Here is a 17,962-nt window from a genome sequence, read left to right on the forward strand (position 1 = left end):
TGCTATTTACATATCTGCAATGCAAACTCATTCATTCATTCATTCAATCGTATTTATTGAGCACTTACTGTGTGCAGAGCACTGAACTAAGTGCTTGGGAAGTACAAGTTGCTAACATATAGAGACGGTCCCTACCCAGCAACGGGCTCACAGTCTAGAAGGGGTAGGCAGACTGATTGTGCCTGTCTTATCTATCTCGCCTTCAACCCCTTGCCCACATTCACCCTCAGATTTCCCCTCCCCTTCATGTACATCTCACCACTCTCCCCACCTTCAAAACATTATCAAAATCACATCTCCTCCAAGAGGTCTTCCCTGGTTAGGTCCTCTTTACCCCACTCCTTCTCCCTTCTGCGTCTTCTATGCACTTTGGTCTGTATACAATAATAATAATAATAATAGTAATTGTGGTATTTAAGCACTTACTATGTGCCAAACAATACAGTAAATGCTGGAGTAGATATAAGAAAATCAGATCCCACATGAGGCTCACAGTTTTGAATTCCCATTTTACAGATGAGGGAATTGAAGCTCAGAGAAGTAAAGTGACTTGCCCAAGGTCCACGGCAGACATGTTGAAGCCGGAATTAGAACCCAGGTCCTCTGACTCCCAGGCCCGTGCCCTTACCACTAGGCCAAGCTGCTTCAATGAAGTGAATGATTGGTGATTATCTCAAACACAGGATCAACCACCCATAACTCCTTGTATCATTTCAAAAATGCAAGAAGTACATCCACATATGCGTCTGAGACTCTAGAATCTTGTCTATGAACTTATTTGTGCTCCAGATCATCTAGAATCCTTGAAATACCTGGAAATCATAGGGTTTGACATGGTGACTTACTTAACTATTCAGAAAAAATACTTTGTACTGAGCATATTTTGTTCGTACTGCCCTACTCTTGATTCCTAGAAAATAATTTAAGCAAAAGAACACTAAACAAAATACATCGTCTCATAGGAAACAACCTAAAATGCTTGAATCTGTTCCTGAGATAAAAAGAAGATAACAATATAAATGTATTTTTAAAAGTGATAAAACACAATAGTTACATGATCAGATCAATGGAAATATTAATGGAAATATAGACTAATGAAAGATTTTGAAGCAGATTTTTGGAGATGGATAAGTAAATTCTGTACTTAATTTTTCAAGTGTTATATCACATCATATTCAACACGGAGGTACCTCGGTCTTTATCTGGGCCAAATACCCAGGATCCCTCTGTACCAGCGCCAACCCTCAACTCCTCCCTCCCAGCCCCCTCTCTCCCCTCCTCCCCACCCCCACCCCATCCCAGTTCTCCTTTCTCATCGCCATCCCTCTTCCCACTCTCCCCGCCCAGGCCCCCGCCAACTAATCCCAGTCCAAACCCACCCCAACCCTCGCACTCTTCCCCCTCCCTCCCCTCCCTCCACAGCTGCTGCCAAGGGTGGCCTCTGGAACCCCTGCTCCATTATAGATAAGCTCCCTTTCATCCTGGACCTATTCCTTTCCAGCTCGCTACTCCTCCTTGCCCTAACTGAAACACGGCTGTCTCCGGACGACACGGTCTCTTCTGCTGCTCTCTCCAGTGGAGGCCTCTTCTTCTCCCACTCCCAAGACTCACCAGAAAAGGAGGTGGTGTTGGCTTCCTTCTCACCCCCCAATGTCTCTTTCACACTATCCCTCCTCCCCCTTCCCTTTCCTTCCCTTGAAGCCTACATGATTCGCCTCTACCACCCCCTCCAGATTCTTGTAGCCGTCATCTACCGCTTCCCCCGCCAGCCCCACCTCCAACTTCTTTAACGATTTTGACCCCTTCCTCACCTTCCTTCTCGTCCTTTTCCATGCCCACTCTGATCCTTGGAGACTTCAACATCCACATGGATATCCTTGGTGACTCCTCTGCCGCCCGCCTTCTATCTCTCTTTGACTCTGCCAACCTCCTGCTCCACCCCACCTTGACCACTGACCAACTTGGTCACACCCTCAACCTCCTCATCTCCTACCGCTGCACTATCTCCACCCTCACCAACTCTGAAATCCCTCTCTCTGATCATAACCTTCTCACCTGCCTCCTCACTCACACTCCTCTCCCCTGTAAATCTATATTACTACCTCACAGAGACCTCCGCTGTCTCAACCCCATCCATCTTTCTGAGCACCTCACACCCCACCTCGCCTCCCTTTCCTCTCTACCCAATATTGATGATCAGATCACTGCTCTCAACTCTACCCTCTCTACTCAGCTCGACTCCCTCACTCCCTTTTCCCTTCACTGGTCTCGTACCACTAACCCACAGCCCTGGATCACTGCCACTGTCTGCCTCTTTCACTCTTATGCTCGAGCTGCCCAACACTGCTGGCGAAAGTCTAAACACCAAGCTAACCTCGTTTACTTAAAGTTTATCCTTTCCTGCCTTAACTCTGCCCTTTCCTCTGCTAGACAATACTATTTCTCCTCCCTTATTGACACCCATGCCCATCATCGCCATTGGCTCTTCTGTACATTTAACTCCCTTCTCAGGCCCCCTGTTCCTCCCCATCCTCCTTCCCTCACCCCCAACGATCTGGCCTCCTACTTCATTAGTAAAATTGACTCCATCAGGCCTGAGCTCCCCAAAGTCACTCCTCCCCCTTCTCCAACCCCCCAGCTTTCAACCTTCTATACTACTCGCCCGTCCTCCCCGGCGGTATCCTCAGATGAGATCTCCCTCCTCTCAAGTGCTACTCCGGCCACCTGTGCTTCTGACCCCATTCCCTCTCATTTTATGAAATCTCTTGCTCCGTCCTTCCTCCCTTCCTTAACTTCCGTCTTCAACCACTCACTCTCCATGGGTTCCTTCCCCACTGCCTTCAAACATGCCCACATTCCCCCATCCTAAAAAAACCCTCTCTTGACCCCACCTCCCCTTCTAGTTATCACCCTATCTCCCTCCCCCTCTTCCTTTCCAAACTCCTCGAACAAGTCATCTACACCCGCCGCCTTGAATTCCTCAACGCCGACTCTCTCCTCGACCCCCTCCAATCTGGCTTCAGTCCCCTACGTTCCGAAACTGCCCCCTCCAAGGTCACCCATGACCTCCTACTTGCCAAATCCAATGGCTCCTACTCTATCCTAATCCTCCTCGACCTCTCGGCTGCCTTCGACACTGTGGACCACCCCCTTCTCCTTGACATGCTATCCAACCTTGGCTTCACAGACTCTGTCCTCTTCCAGTTCTCCTCTCATCTCTCCGACTGTTCATTCTCAGTCTCTTTTGCGGGCTCCTCCTCTTCCTCCCATCCCATTGCTGTAGGGGTTCCTCAAGGGTCAGTTCTTGGTCCCCTTCTGTTCTCTATCTGCACTCACTCCCTTGGTGAACTCATTCGCTCCCACGGCTTGAACGATCATCTCTACGCTGATGACACCCAAATCTACATCTCTGCCCCTGCTCTCTCTCCCTTCCTTCAGGCTCGTGTCTCCTCCTGCCTTCAAGACATCTCCATCTGGATGTCTGCCCACCATCTAAACCTCAGTATGTCCAAGATTGAACTCCTTATCTTCCCTCCCAAACCCTGCCCTCTCCCTGACTTTCCCATCACTGTTGACTGCACTACCATCCTTCCCATCTCACAAGCCCGCAACCTTGGTGTCATCCTCGACTCCGCTCTCTCGTTCACCCCTCACATCCAAGTCGTCACCAAAACCTGCTGGTCTCACCTCCACAACATCTCCAAGATCTGCCCTTTCATCTCCATCCAAACTGCTACCCTGATGGTTCAGTCTCTCATTCTATCCCGACTGGATTACTGCATCAGCCTCCTCTCTGATCTCCCATCCTCATGTTTCTCCCCACTTCAATCTATACTTTATGCTGCTGCCCAGATTGTCTTTGTGCAGAAATGCTCTGGGCATGTTACCCCTCTCCTTAAAAATCTCCAGTGGCTACCAGTCAACCTACGCACCAGGCAAAAACTCCTCACTCTCGGCTTCAGGCTCTCCATCATCTCGACCCCTCCCACCTCACCTCCCTTCTTTCCTTCTACAGCCCAGCCCGCACCCTCCGCTCCTCTGCTGCTAACCTCCTCACTGTGCCTCATTCTCACCTGTCCCGCAGTCAACCCCTGACCCACGTCCTCCCCCTGGCCTGGAATGCCCTCCCTCTGCACATCCGCCAGGCTAGCTCTCTTCCTCCCTTCAAAGCCCTACTGAGAGCGCACCTCCTCCAGGAGGCCTTCCCAGACTGAGCCCCCTCCTTCCTCTCCCGCTCCTCTCCCTCCTCATCCCCCTCATCCTACCTCCTTCCTCCCCTCACAGCACCTGTATATATGTTTGTACAGATTTATTACTCTATTTATTTTACTTGTACCTATTTACTATTCTATTCATTTTATTTTGTTAATATGTGTTGTTTTGTTAACTGTCTCCCCATTCTAGACTATGAGCCACTGTTGGGTAGGGACCGTTTCTATATGTTGCCAACTTGTGCTTCCCAAGCGCTTAGTACAGTGCTCTGCACACAGTAAGTGCTCAGTAAATATGATTGAGTGAGTGAATGAATGAATGTCATGATCTAAGGCTAAATTGAGGTGGATTTGAATCAATCAATTAATCAATGGTAATTATTGAGCACTGTCTATGCACAAAGCACTGTACTCTTGAGAGAGTACAATACAGTAGAATTAGTAGATACATTCCCTGCCCATAGCAAGCTTACAGTCTAGAGGGGAGACAGACATTAATATGAATAGTTTATAATATATAGAGAATCACTCTGTCAACTCAGTCAAAATCCTTTAAAGGGCGTGGGGAAGAGTAGTGCTTTTTCATGAAGTGATTAATGTCAGCTTTAGAATTCAACAGAGCTCTTTCAAAAGAGCATTAAAAGAAGAGCGTGAGCTTAGAATAGTGCCAGTGCTTTGAGCAGTGCTCAGCTCTTAGAACAGTGCTTCACACATAGTAAGCACTTAACAAATGCCATCGTTAATATTATTATAGCTGCGTGACTGTATATCACATTGCCGACTTTGAGTTGTGGCTAATTGGAATAATGATTATTGTAGTATTTGTTTAAACAATTTACAGTATTTGTTGAGGACTTACTATATGCATAGCACTATACTAAGCCCTTGGGAGACAAAACAGCATTGAGCTGGGAGTCAGAAAACCTGGCTCAGCATTTTCTTTCTTTTCTTTTTAAATGGTATTCATTAAGTGCTTACTGTATGCCAGGCACTGTATTAAGTGCTGCTGTAGATGCAAGTTAATCAGATTGATACAGTCCATGTCCCACACGGGGCTCACGGTCTCAATCTCCATTTTACAGATAATGTAACTGATGCCTAGAGAAGTGAAGTGATTTGCCCAAGATCACCCAGAAGACAAGTGGTGGAGCTGGGATTAGAATCCAGGTTCTTCTGACTTCTAGGCCCTGGCTCTATCCACAAGGCCATGCTGTTACTCTTGCAGTTGCCTGCTGTGTGGCCTTGAACAAGTCACTGAACTTCTCAGTGCTTCAGTTACCTCATCTGTATAATGGGGATTGAATTATATTTCCTTCTACTTTGATTGTGAGTCTCATGTAGTACAGTCACTGAATCTGACCTGATTTTCTTGTCTTTACCCCCATGAACAATACCATTCTTGGACAACAGTAAGCACTTAAATACCTCAGTCATGATTATTGAGTAGCCACTTACTACTTTGCTTAATAACTTGGAGGAAGTACCTCTGGAACTGTCTAGCTTTGGCATTCTTTGTGGAATGAAATTATTTTATGGTCAGGAATGCTTCTTGAACAATTCAGAAAGCCAATGTTTGATCAACCCTGTTGTAAAGATTGAAAACTCTTCAGAAGAAAATGTAGCCTTGTCCTTAAGCTGAAGCCTAATTTCCCTCAGGGCCATAAATGCAACTAATACCATTCTTCTTTGTGGATGATTCCAGTGGGCAAAGGGTGTGTGTGACTGATTTCACTGTGCTTTTCCTCCACAATGACAAAGCCCACCAGCTGTGGTAATATGATGAGCTTTATTCGATGTATGGCAGGAAAGTGTTTTGTTTCTGAGGGAAAAGTTTTGTCAGATGGGCTGATGTTGTAGTCAATCATTATTATTGAGCATTTACCATGTGCCGAGCACTCTACTCAGCACTTGGGCGAGTACAGTATAACAGTATAATAGACACGTTCCCTGCCCACCATGAACTTACAGTCTACGGGGGAGAAAGTCATTAAGAGAAATAAAATTACAGATATATGTACATAAGTGCTGTAGGGCTGGGAGGTGGATGAATAAGCCTGCTGTGGGCAGGGATTGTCTGTCTTTATTGCTGAATTGTACTTTCCAAGTGCTTAGTACAGTGCTCTGCACACAGTAAGCTCTCAATAAATATGATCGATTGAATGAATAAAGGGAACAAGTCAGAGCGATGCAGAAGGAAGTGGAAGAAAAGGAAAACAAGGTTTAGTCAGAGATGGCCTCTTGGAAGAGATGGACCTTCAAATAAGGTTTTGAAGTTGGGGAGATATGAAGCAGAAGGGCATTCCAGGCCAGAGGCAGGATGTAAGCAAGAGATTGGTGACAAGATGGAGGTACAGTGAGAAGATTGGCATTAGAGAAGTGAAGTGTGCTGGCTGGGTTCTAGTCGGAGAGGAGCAAGTCCTGAATAAGACTGGTGCCGAATAATGGCTAGCTGCCTCTTTTAACAAATGAGCAGCCGTAAATCCTAGCCCATCTGCTTGTACTGGGCTTTTGATAATAATGATAACGATTGTGGTATTTAAGTGCCTACTCTGTTCCAGGCACTGTACTAAGTGCTGGAGTGGATACTAGCAAATTGGCTTGGATACAGTCCCTGTCCCACATGGAGGTCACAGTCTCAATCCCCATTTTCCAGATGAAGGAACTGAGGCCCAGAGAAGTGAAGTGACTTGCCTAAGGTCACACGCAGACAAGTCAGAGAAACTGAATTAAAACCCATGACCTTCTGACTCCAAAGCCCATGCTCTATATGCTATGCCATGCTGTTTTGGAGGGTTGTCCTCTTAGGACTTCTCTACCCTCTAGACTGAGAGCTCACTGTGGGCAGAGAATTTGTCTGTTGTTGTATTGTACTCTCCCAAGTGCTTTGCACACAGTATTCAGTAAATACGATTGAATGAATGAATGAATAAATAACGATTAACGAATAATGATTTAATGAATAAGTCACGCTGCTTCTCAGAACATCACCTATTCACTTTTTGGATCACAACTCCAAGACAGGTAGCAATAATATTAATCCAACATAACAAGAGTGCAGTGGGGTTTAGTGGAAAGAGCACGGGCTTGGGAGTCAGAGGTCATGGATTCTAGTCCCTGCTCTGCCACTTGTTAGCTGTGTGACTTTGAGCAAGTCACTTAACTTTTCTGTGCCTCAGTTATCTCATCTGAAAAATGCCACGACATAAGCGCATGTCTTTTTTTAAGGTATTTGCTCAACATTCATTCATTCAATCATATTTATTGAGCATTTACTGTGTGCAAAGCACTGTACTAAGCACTTGAGAGAGTACAGTATAACAACAAGCGACACATTCCTGCCTACCATGAGCTCACAGTCTAGAGGGGGAGACAGTCAATACTAGAAATAAATAAATAAATAGATAAATGAATAACAGATGTATACAGATATACACATGTGCTGTGGGGATGGGAGGGAAGAAGAATCAAGGAGCAAGTAAGAGTGGTGCAGAAGAGAGAGGGAGAAGGAGAGGAGGGCTTAGGGAAGGATTCTTGGAGGAGATGTTCCTTCAATAAGGCTTTGAAGTGAGGGTGAACAATTATTTGAGGAGGGAGGATGTTCCAGTCCAGAGGCAGAATGTGGGCGAGAGATCATCGACAAGATAGTTTAGATCAAAGTACAGTGAGGAGATTGGCATTAGAGGAAGAAAGTTTGTGGGCTGGGTTATAATAGAGAGTAGCGAGGTGAGGTAAGAGGGGGCAAGGTGATTAAGTGCTTTAAAGCCAACGGTGAGGAGTTTTTGTTTGATGCATAGGTGGATGGGCATCCACTGGAGTTTCTTTAGGAGTGGGGAGTCATGGGCTGAATGTTTTTGAAGGAAAATGATTTGGGCAGCAGAATGGAGTATGGACAGGAGTGGAAAGAGACAGGAGGCAGGGAGGTCAGCAAGGAGGCTGATACAATAATCAAGGTGGGTTAGGATAAGTGCTTGCATTAGCATGGTAGCAATTTGGACAGAAAGGAAGGGGCGGATTTTGGCAATGTTGTGAAGGCAGAACTGACAGGATTTAGTGATAGCTTGAATATGTGGGTGGAACGAGACAGAAGAGTCAAGGATAACACCAAGGTTATGGACTTGTGAAGCAGGAAGGTTGGTGGTGCTGTCAACAGTGATGGGAAAAGTCAGGGGGAGGACAGGGTTTGGGAGGGAAGATAAAAAATTCAGTTTTCACCATGTTAAGTTTGAGGTGACGGGAGGTCATCCAAGTAGAGATGTCTTGAAGACAGGAGGAAATGCGAGACTTGAGAGAGGCAGAGAGATCAGGCCTGGAGATGTAAATTTGGGTGTTACTAGCATGGAGGTGATAGTTGAACCTGTGTGATCGAATTAGGTTTCCAAGGGAGTGGGTGTAGATGGAGAACAGAAGGGGACCCAGAAGTGAACCTTGAGGGACACCTACAGTTAGGGGATGAGAGGCAGAGGAGGAGCCCGTGAAAGAGACTGAGAATGAATGGCCAGAGAGATAGGAGGAGAACCAGGAGAGGACAGTGTCAGTGAAGCCGAGGCTGGATAATGTTTCCAGGAGACGAGAGTAGTTGACAGCGTCAAAGGCAGCTGAGAGGTCGAGGAGGATTAGGATGAAGTAGAGACCATTGGATTTGGCAAGGAGGAGATCATTGGTGACCTTTGGGAGGGAGGTTTCTGTGGAGTGAAGGGGATGGAAGCACTTAGATTCCATGGAAGCATCCATGGAAGAACTTCTAGACTGTGAGCCCTCTGTTGGGTAGGGACCGTCTCTATATGTTGCCAATTTGTACTTCCCAAGCGCTTAATACAGTGCTCTGCACACAGTAAGCGCTCAATAAATACGATTGAATGAATGAATGAACTTAGTATGTGTCAGGCACTGTACTCAGCGCTGGAATAGATACAAGCTAATCAGGTCGGATGCAGTCCCTGTCCCTTATTGAGTTTACAGTCTTAATCCCCATTTTACAGATGAGGTAACTGATGCATAAAAAGTGAAGTGACTTGCCCAAGTTCACAAAGCCGACAAGTGGTGGAGCAGGAATCAGGACCCAGGTCCTTCTGATTCCCAGGCCAGAGCTGTAGCCACTGGGTTATGCTGCTTCGCTTAGTAGTGGATATCATCAGGCTTTGTGTAAATTGTTTGGTTGTCTTTGTTCATTTTGATTGCTCCAATTTGTGTGTTACCCAGGCTTTCATTTCTTTGCATTTCCTTCCTTCCCTGTCTACCTTGGTTCAGTGGTTTCCTTCAATCGCATAACCTTTTCAACTGACTTTCTGATCCGTCTGGAAGCATACTGGTTTAGGACTGGACATTTAGCTCATTGTGGGAAGGGAATCTGTCTTTTTACTGTATAATTGTCCTCTCCCAAGAGCATAGTACACTGCTCTGCTCATGGTAAACGCTCAGTAAGTACAATTGACTGAATGACCCAGTAGGGGAGGTCTCCCCCTCTAAACTATAATCTTGTTGTGGGCAGGGAATGTGTCTGTTTATTGTTCTATTGTACTCTCCTAAGCGCTTAGTACAGTGCTCTGCACACAGTAAGAGCTCAATCAATATAACTGACTGTGACTGGAAGAGCTTTCTGGAAAGTGTTCTGAAATTTTTTTCTGGGTTGCATTTTGGACAAATTGTTTAAAATGTTGCGTTTACTTTTATTCAAGCTCCCAAGATGAAATGCTCAGGTAGAGAAGTGTTTTTCTTTTGTATCCCAGTTCCGAGGAAAGGAGATGGAGAGAGCTCTTGAATTCCAAATCTCCTGAAGTTGCATAGATTGAAAAAACCAAGAGGGCCAAGAGCGGTATGGATGAGTGCATGATTACTACAGTGCAATTTAAGAATGTAAAAGGAAGGCAAAAGAACACATTTTATGTCATGGGTTCTAATCCTAACTCCACTACTTGTCTGCTCTGTGGCCTTGGGTAAGTCACTTTACTTCTCTGAGCCTCAGTTACTTCATCTGTCAAATGAGGATGGAGACTGTAAGCCCCACATGGGATAGGGACCGTGTCTATCCCTATGTGATTTCATCCACCCCAGCGCTTGGCTTTGAACAAGTCACTTAACTTCTCTGGGCCTCAGTTACCTCATCTGTAAAATGGGGATTAAGACTGTGAGCCCCACATGAGACAACCTGATCACATTGTATCTACCCCAGTACTTAGAACAATGCTTGGCACATAGTAAGCACTTAACAAATACCATCATCATCGTTATCATCATCACATCGCAAGTGCCAAGTTTTAGCTTTGATCTCCAGGGATTCATCACATAAAACATTTCCCCCAGCATTCTCTTGCCACTGTCAGAGACAGAATCATTGGTCACATGTTGTTCAATTCAAATGAAAATATCATGACTGGGCTTTCTCTCAATGGTATTTATTGAGTGCTTTCTATAAGCAGAGCTCTGTACTAAACTCTTGGGAGAGTACAGTTCAGAAGAGTTGGCAGGCATGTTCCCTGCCCAAAATGAGCTTACAGTCTAGAGGGGCAGACAGATTAATATGAATAAATAAGGCATTTATAATAGATAATTTAAGAATATGTACATAAGTGCTGTGGGGTTGAGGGTGGAGTAAATATCAAATACTAAAAGGTCACAAATCCAAGTACGTCGAGGATGCAGAATGAATCAATCGATGAATGGAATATATTGAGCACTTACTATGTGTAAAGGACCAGTACTAAGTTCTTGGAAGAGTACAACACAATGAGCAGACACATTACCTGCCCATCACGAGCTTACAGTCCAGAAACAGAGCTGGAGAAAAAAAGACTTAATCAGGGAAGGCCTTCTGGAGAAGATGAGACCTTCATAGTGCTTTGAAGGTAGGGAGAGTGGTGGTGTGGTGTATATGGAGGGGAAGGGGTTCCAGGCTAGGGGAAGGATGTGGGAAAGGAGTCAGCAGTGAGATAGACAAGATCAGGGTGAATTAGCTGGCTCTAGAGGAGCTGAGTGTGTGGGCTGGGCTGGATTAGGAGAGCAGTGAGGTGAAGTAGAAGTGGACGGAGCTGAGTGAATTAACCTTTTCCAAAAGAGCCCGGACTTGACAGCTCATACCTCTCTTTCAACCCATTAAACAACACTCAGCCGTTATGAATTTCCCTTAGTTGATTTTGCTCAGAACCAGAATCTGAGCAGACACACACACAAGTAGCTGAAGGGGGCCCATTACAACAACCACAAGGAGAAGAAAAACAACAGTTTGGTTCGAGTGGAGTTGATGAAAGGAAAAAAAAGCAAGGACAAAAGAGGAAAAATACACTGGTCTCAGCGGGCTAACCCTTTTGAGGGCAGAAAAAAAGATTTTACTTTTCAGAAATGTGATGTCCAGGAACCAAATATGTCAGGAGGATTAGAACTACTTCATCATTGTGAAACTGAGGGGAAAATCTTTGCTTAAAACTCTCTCCTACTCTCTCCTACCCATCAATAAAACAGGACCGTTGATTGCTTCAAGATCTTTTCAGTGGGTTAATGGAGGCTCTTTCCCAGTTCCATTAACTAAATTTCCATGCTGTTGTGTTTTCAGTATAATTCTAGGCTTGGCTCCCCTCAAAAAAAAAGTCTTCAGTCTGTAGCATGTGCGTACCCGGATGTCAAATATGGCAAACAGGGAATTTAAATGCCACTCTGAAATGGTTTCTGTATTACCACTTTGGTGGAAAATTGCCACCCCTGTTGAGCAGCTTAACACTTTGTGCATTTCCAGCAAAATTCCTTCAACAACTGGGGGAGATGACAACTTCTATTAGGGCTTGTGTATGTTTTCCTGAAGTTCAATTTTGCTTTCTTGTCTGAGGAGGCTTGCTCCTTTTCTCAGGTTTGCATATATCCAGTTGGAGTGCAAGTCCCCAAATGGTTGAGTGTTAAAAGTCGAGAAGGGGTGTGACCTAGTGGATAGATCTTGGGCCTGGAAATCAAAAGAACATGGGTTCTAACCCTGGCTTCGTCACTTGTCTGCTGTGTGATCTTGAGCAAGTCATTTCACTTCTCTGTGCCTCAGTTTCCTCATCTGTAAAATGGGGAATGAGACTATTAGCCCCACACGGGACAGGGACTGTGTCCAACTCAATTTGCTGGTATCCATCCCAGCGCTCATTATGGTGCCTGGCACATAGTAAGCAGTTAACAAATACCATCATCATTATTATTATTATCCCCACTCCCTCTCTACCCTATATTCTTTCAGCCAAGTACAGCAGCATGACATAATGGATAGAGCACGGGCCTGGAAGTCAGAAGGTCCTGGGTTCTGATCCCAGCTCTGCCACTTGTCTGCTGTGTGACCTTGGGCAAATCACTTCACTTCTCTGTGCCTCAGTTACCTCAGCTGTAAAATGGGGGCTGAGACTGTGTGCCCCACATGGGACACGGACTGTGTTCAACTTGATTTGCTCGTATTCATCCCAACACTTAGTACAGTGCCTGGCACATAGTAAGTACTTAACAAATACAATCATTATTATTATTACTACTACTATTATTATTACAGCTCTAGGCATGAAATAGCTTTGCTGGGCAGACTTCAGTCTTCCCCAGCCCAGATAGCTAACATGGCTGTCACTTAAAAAGAACATTGCTTACTCCTGTAATGCCTACCTTCTCACTGTTCCTCAAGCTTGTATGTCTCAACACTGACCCCTCACCCACATCCTGCCTCTGACCTGGAATGCCCTCCCTCCTTGTATCTGACAGACAATCACTCTGCCCCTCCTTCGAAGCCACACCGAAGGCACATCTCCTCCAAGAGGCCTTTCCTGACTAAGCCCTCCTTTCCTCTTCTCTCACTTCCTTCTGTGTTGCCTTGACTTGATCCCTTTCCCCCATTCCAGTCCCACAGCACTTATGTACATCTACATAATTTATTTATTCACATTAATGTTTGTCTCTAGACTGTAAGCCTCGATCAATCGATATTATTTACTGTGTGTTTACCGTGTGCTTTAATATTAGTGTCTTCCTTCCCCTCTAGGCCTTAAGTTCGTTGTGGGCAGGGAAACTGTCGGCCAGCTCTGTTATATTGTACACTCCCAAGCTTTTGGTACAGTGCTCTGCACACAATAAAAGTTCAATAAATACAGTCGATTGGTTGATTGCAGAGCACTAAAATCAAGTGGGTGGTCCTGATCCATGCCGTCAAGGAGCTTACAGTATATCCCCCCCCGCCCTACCTCCTTCCCCTCCCCACAGCACCTGTATATATGGTCTAAACACCATGCCAACCTCGTTTACTTCAAGTTTATCCTTTCCTGCCTTAACTCAGTCCTCTCCTCTGCCAGACAAAACTATTTCTCCTCCCTTATTGACACCCATTCCCATCATCCCCATCAGCTCTTCCGTACATTCAACTCCCTTCTCGGGCCCCCGGTTCCCCCCCCTCCTCCTTCCGTCACCCCCAACGATCTGGCCTCCTACTTCATTAACATAATTAAATCCATCAGGTCCGACCTCCCCAAAGTCACTCCCCCCCTTTCTGCAACCCCCCGGCTCTCAACACTCTCTGCTACTCTCCCATCCCTCCCAGCAGTATCCTCAGAGGAACTCTCCTTCCTCCACTCAAGTGCTACTCCAGCCACCTGTGCTTCTGACCCCATTCCCTCTCATCTCATGAAATCTCTCGCTCCATCCCTTCTCCCCTCCTTAACTTCCATCTTCAACCACTCATTCTCCACTGGTTCCTTCCCCTCTGCCTTCAAACATGCCCATGTCTCTCCCAGCCTTAAAAAACCCTCTCTTGACCCCACCTCACCTTCTAGTTATCGCCCCATCTCCCTCCTACCATTCCTTTCCAAACTCCATGAACGAGTTGTCTACACGCGCTGCCTCGAATTCCTCAACACCAACTCTCTCCTCGACCCCCTCCAGTCTGGCTTCCGTCCCCTACATTCCACGGAAACTGCCCTCTCAGAGGTCACCAATGACCTCCTGCTTGCCAAATCCAATGGCTCATACTGTATCCTAATCCTCCTCGACCTCTCAGCTGCCTACGACACTGTGGACCACCCCCATCTCCTCAACACGCTATCCAACCTTGGCTTCACAGACTCTGTCCTCTCCTGGTTCTCGTCTTATCTCTCCAGTCATTCATTCTCAGTCTCTTTTGCAGGCTCCTCCTTCCCCTCCCATCCCCTTACTGTGGGAGTTCCCCAAGGTTCAGTTCTTGGTCCCCTTCTGTTCTCGATCTACACTCCCTCCCTTGGTGACCTCATTCGCTCCCACGGCTTCAACTATCATCTCTACGCTGATGACACCCAAATCTACATCTCTACCCCTGCTCTCTCCCCCTCCTTCCAGGCTAGCATCTCCTCCTGCCTTCAGAACATCTGTATCTGGATGTCTGCCCACCACCTAAAACTCAACATGTCCAAGACTGAACTCCTTGTCTTCCCTCCCAAACCCTGCCCTCTCCCTGACTCCCTGCCCTCTCTCCCATCACTGTTGATGGCACTACCATCCTTCCCATCTCACTAGCCCGCAACCTTGGTGTCATCCTCGACTCTGCTCTCTCATTCACCCCCCCAATCCAAGCCGTCACCAAAACCTGCCGGTCTCAGCTCTGCAACATTGCCAAGATCCGCCCTTTCCTCTCCATCCAAACCGCTACTCTGCTCGTTCAAGCTCTCATCCTATCCCGTCTGGACTACCATCAGCCTTCTCTCTTATATCCCATCCTCGTGTCTCTCCCCACTTCAATCCATGCTTCATGTTGCTGCCCGGATTGTCTTTGTCCAGAAACGCTCTGGGTATGTTACTCCCCTCCTCAAAAATCTCTAGTGGCTACCAATCAATCTGCGCATCAGGCAGAAACTCCTCACCCTTGGCTTCAAGGCTCTCCATCACCTTGCCCCCTCCTACCTCACCTCCCTTCTCTCCTACAGCCCAGCCCACACCCTCCACTCCTCTGCCACTAATCTCCTCACCGTGCCTCGTTCTTGCCTGTCCCACCATCAACCCCCAGCCCAAGTCATCCCCCTGGCCTGGAATGCCTTCCCTCTGCCCATCTGCCAAGCTAGCTCTCTTCCTCCCTTCAAGGCCCTCCTGAGAGCTCACCTCCACCAGGAGGCCTTCCCAGACTGAGCCCCCTCCTTCCTCTCCCCCTCAGTCCCTCTCCATCTTCCCCGTCTTACCTCCTTCCCTTCCCCACAGCACCTGTATATAAGTATATATGTTTGTACATATTTATTACTCTATTTTACTTGTACATATCTATTCTATTTATTTTATTTTGTTAATATGTTTTGTTTTGTTCTCTGTCTCCCCCTTCTAGACTGTGAGCCCACTGTTGGGTAGGGACTGTCTCTATATGTTGTCAACTTGTACTTCCCAAGCACTTAGTACAGTGCTCTGCACACAGTAAGCACTCAATAAATACGATTGATTGATGTATGTTTGTACATATTTATTACTCTATTTTACTTGTACATATTTACTATTCTATTTATTTCATTTTGTTAATATGTTTTGTTTTGTTGTCTGTCTCCCCCTTCTAGACGGTGAGCCCGCTATTGGGTAGGGACCGTCTCTATATGTTACCAACCTGTACTTCCCAAGCGCTTAGTACAGTGCTCTGCACACAGTAAGCACTCAAGAAAAACGATTAAATGAATGAATGAATAACAGGGGGACACTGACATTAAATTACAGGTAAGAGAAGCAATTGAGTCAAAGGATATATACATTTGTGGAATGAGGAGAGAGTGCTTAAGTGCTTAATTGTTGTATTGTACTCTCCCAAACACTTAGTACAGTGCTATACACACAGTAAGAGCTCAATAAATATGATTGAATGAATGAATAAGAGCATGGGTGAGGTAGTAGGAAGGCATATGAAGGGAAAATAGGGTAACAGAATAAGAGTTTAGTCAGGGACGTCTTCCGGGAGCAGATATAATTTTGGTAATTCTTTGATGATGGGAAGAGTGATGGTCTATCAGATATCCTCCTTGTGTCACAGGCCAGTGCTTGGCACATAGTAAGCATTTAACACATGCCATTATTATTATTCGACCCCAGAGCCTCAGTTAGGACTGAGCTGAAGAGAGAAGACACTCAACCTTGCCTTGAAAAACCCTTATGTCAGCAAGCTCTGATCCAATCCCAAGGTCTGGGGTCTAATCCCGGCTCTTCCACACTTGCTGGCTGTGTGACCTTTGGCAAATCACTTCTCTGTGCCTTCATTTCCTGGTCTGTAAAATGAGGTACAGTGCTTGGCACATGGTACAGTGCTTGTCAGTCAGTCATATTTTTTGAGAGCTTAATGTGTATAGAGCACTGTTTTAAGCACTTAGGAGAGTACAATGCAATAGTTAACAGACACATTCCCTAACCAAAATGAGTTTACAGTCTAGATGGGTAGATGGACAATTAATAGAAATAAATTACAGCTATGAACATAAGTGTCATGGGGCTGGGAGGGTGGATGAATACATTGAGCCAGTTAAGGTGACGCAGAAGGAAGTGGGAGAAGAGGATAACAAATTCCAGACAACAAATGCTTCTGATAGAATTAGAAAGGGCTTCCACCTCTTCCTCTGAATGAGAAACATCAGAGGAGGTTTTTGCCATCAATTCAGGGGCTTAGAAGGCTGGGGATCCTAATCTTAATCTTGCCCTTCCTCAAACCAAAGCATTGCTTGTATTCTCATAGTGCTTAGTACAGTGCCTGGCACATAGTAAGTGCTTAACAAATACCACAGTTATTATTAGTGGAAAGACCACTGGCCTGGAAGTCAGAGGAGCTGGGTTCTAATCCTAGCTCTGCCACTTGTCTGCTAGATGATCTTGGCCATTTTGCTTCACTTCTCTGTGCCTCAGTCCTCTCATCAGTAAAATGAGGATTCAGTCCTACTCCTCCTACTTAGATTGTAAGCCTCATGTGGGGCAGGGACTATGTCCAATATGATTAACTTGTGTCTATCTCAGCGCTTAGAACAATGCTTGGCACAGAGTAAATGTTTAACAAGTGTTATTTTTCTTATTCTTACTGAAATGCAAACATTTAAATTGTACCCACCAGGCATGGGGCATTAGAACAAGGAGTAGTGCTGACTGACAGATTGTATTTAGATCAATTTAGATTTAGATTTTTTCTTAGGAGGAGGTAGTTTGGAATAGACTCACCCCATCTTGAACCCCACAGCACTTCTGTACATACCTATAATACCTATACATAGAAGCAGCGTGGCTCAGTGGAAAAGAGCACGGGCTTTGGAGTCAGGTGTCATGGGTTCAAATCCCAGCTCTGCCAATTGCCAGCTGTGTGACTTTGGGCAAGTCACTTCACTTCTCTGTGCCTCAGTTACCTCATCTGTAAAATGGGGATTAAGACTGAGCCCACCGTGGTACAACCTGATCAACTTGTAACTTCCCCAGTGCTTAGAACAGTGCTTTGCACATAGTAAGCACTTAATAAATGCCATTATTATTATTATTATTATTGTTATTATTATAAATTATTTACATTAATGCCCATCCTCCCTTCTGGACTGTAAGCTCATTGTGGACAGGAAATGCGTTGGCCAACTCAGTTGCATTATACTTTGTTATACTTGGAGAGTATAACACTTAGTAAAGTACTCTGCACATGTAAATGCTCAAGATATACCACTAATTGCCTGTAAACTCGCTGTGGGTAGGGATAGATTGATTGATGGACTGTAAACTCCCTGTGAACATTCAGTCAATCATATTTATTGAGCACTTACTGTGTGCAGAACACTGTACTAAGCACTTGG

At 45.6% G+C, this 17,962-nt stretch overlaps 1 protein-coding gene across 3 annotated transcripts in view; it reads left to right on the plus strand.

Annotated features, from left to right (window-relative positions):
- Positions 1 to 17,962, plus strand: part of RGS6 (regulator of G protein signaling 6) — a 419,024-nt gene that overhangs the window by 132,182 nt on the left and 268,880 nt on the right. The gene's annotated exons all lie outside the window — the stretch shown is intronic.

Source organism: Tachyglossus aculeatus, chromosome 23 (assembly GCF_015852505.1).
Source record: "Tachyglossus aculeatus isolate mTacAcu1 chromosome 23, mTacAcu1.pri, whole genome shotgun sequence".
Classification (NCBI taxonomy): Eukaryota; Metazoa; Chordata; class Mammalia; order Monotremata; family Tachyglossidae; genus Tachyglossus; species Tachyglossus aculeatus.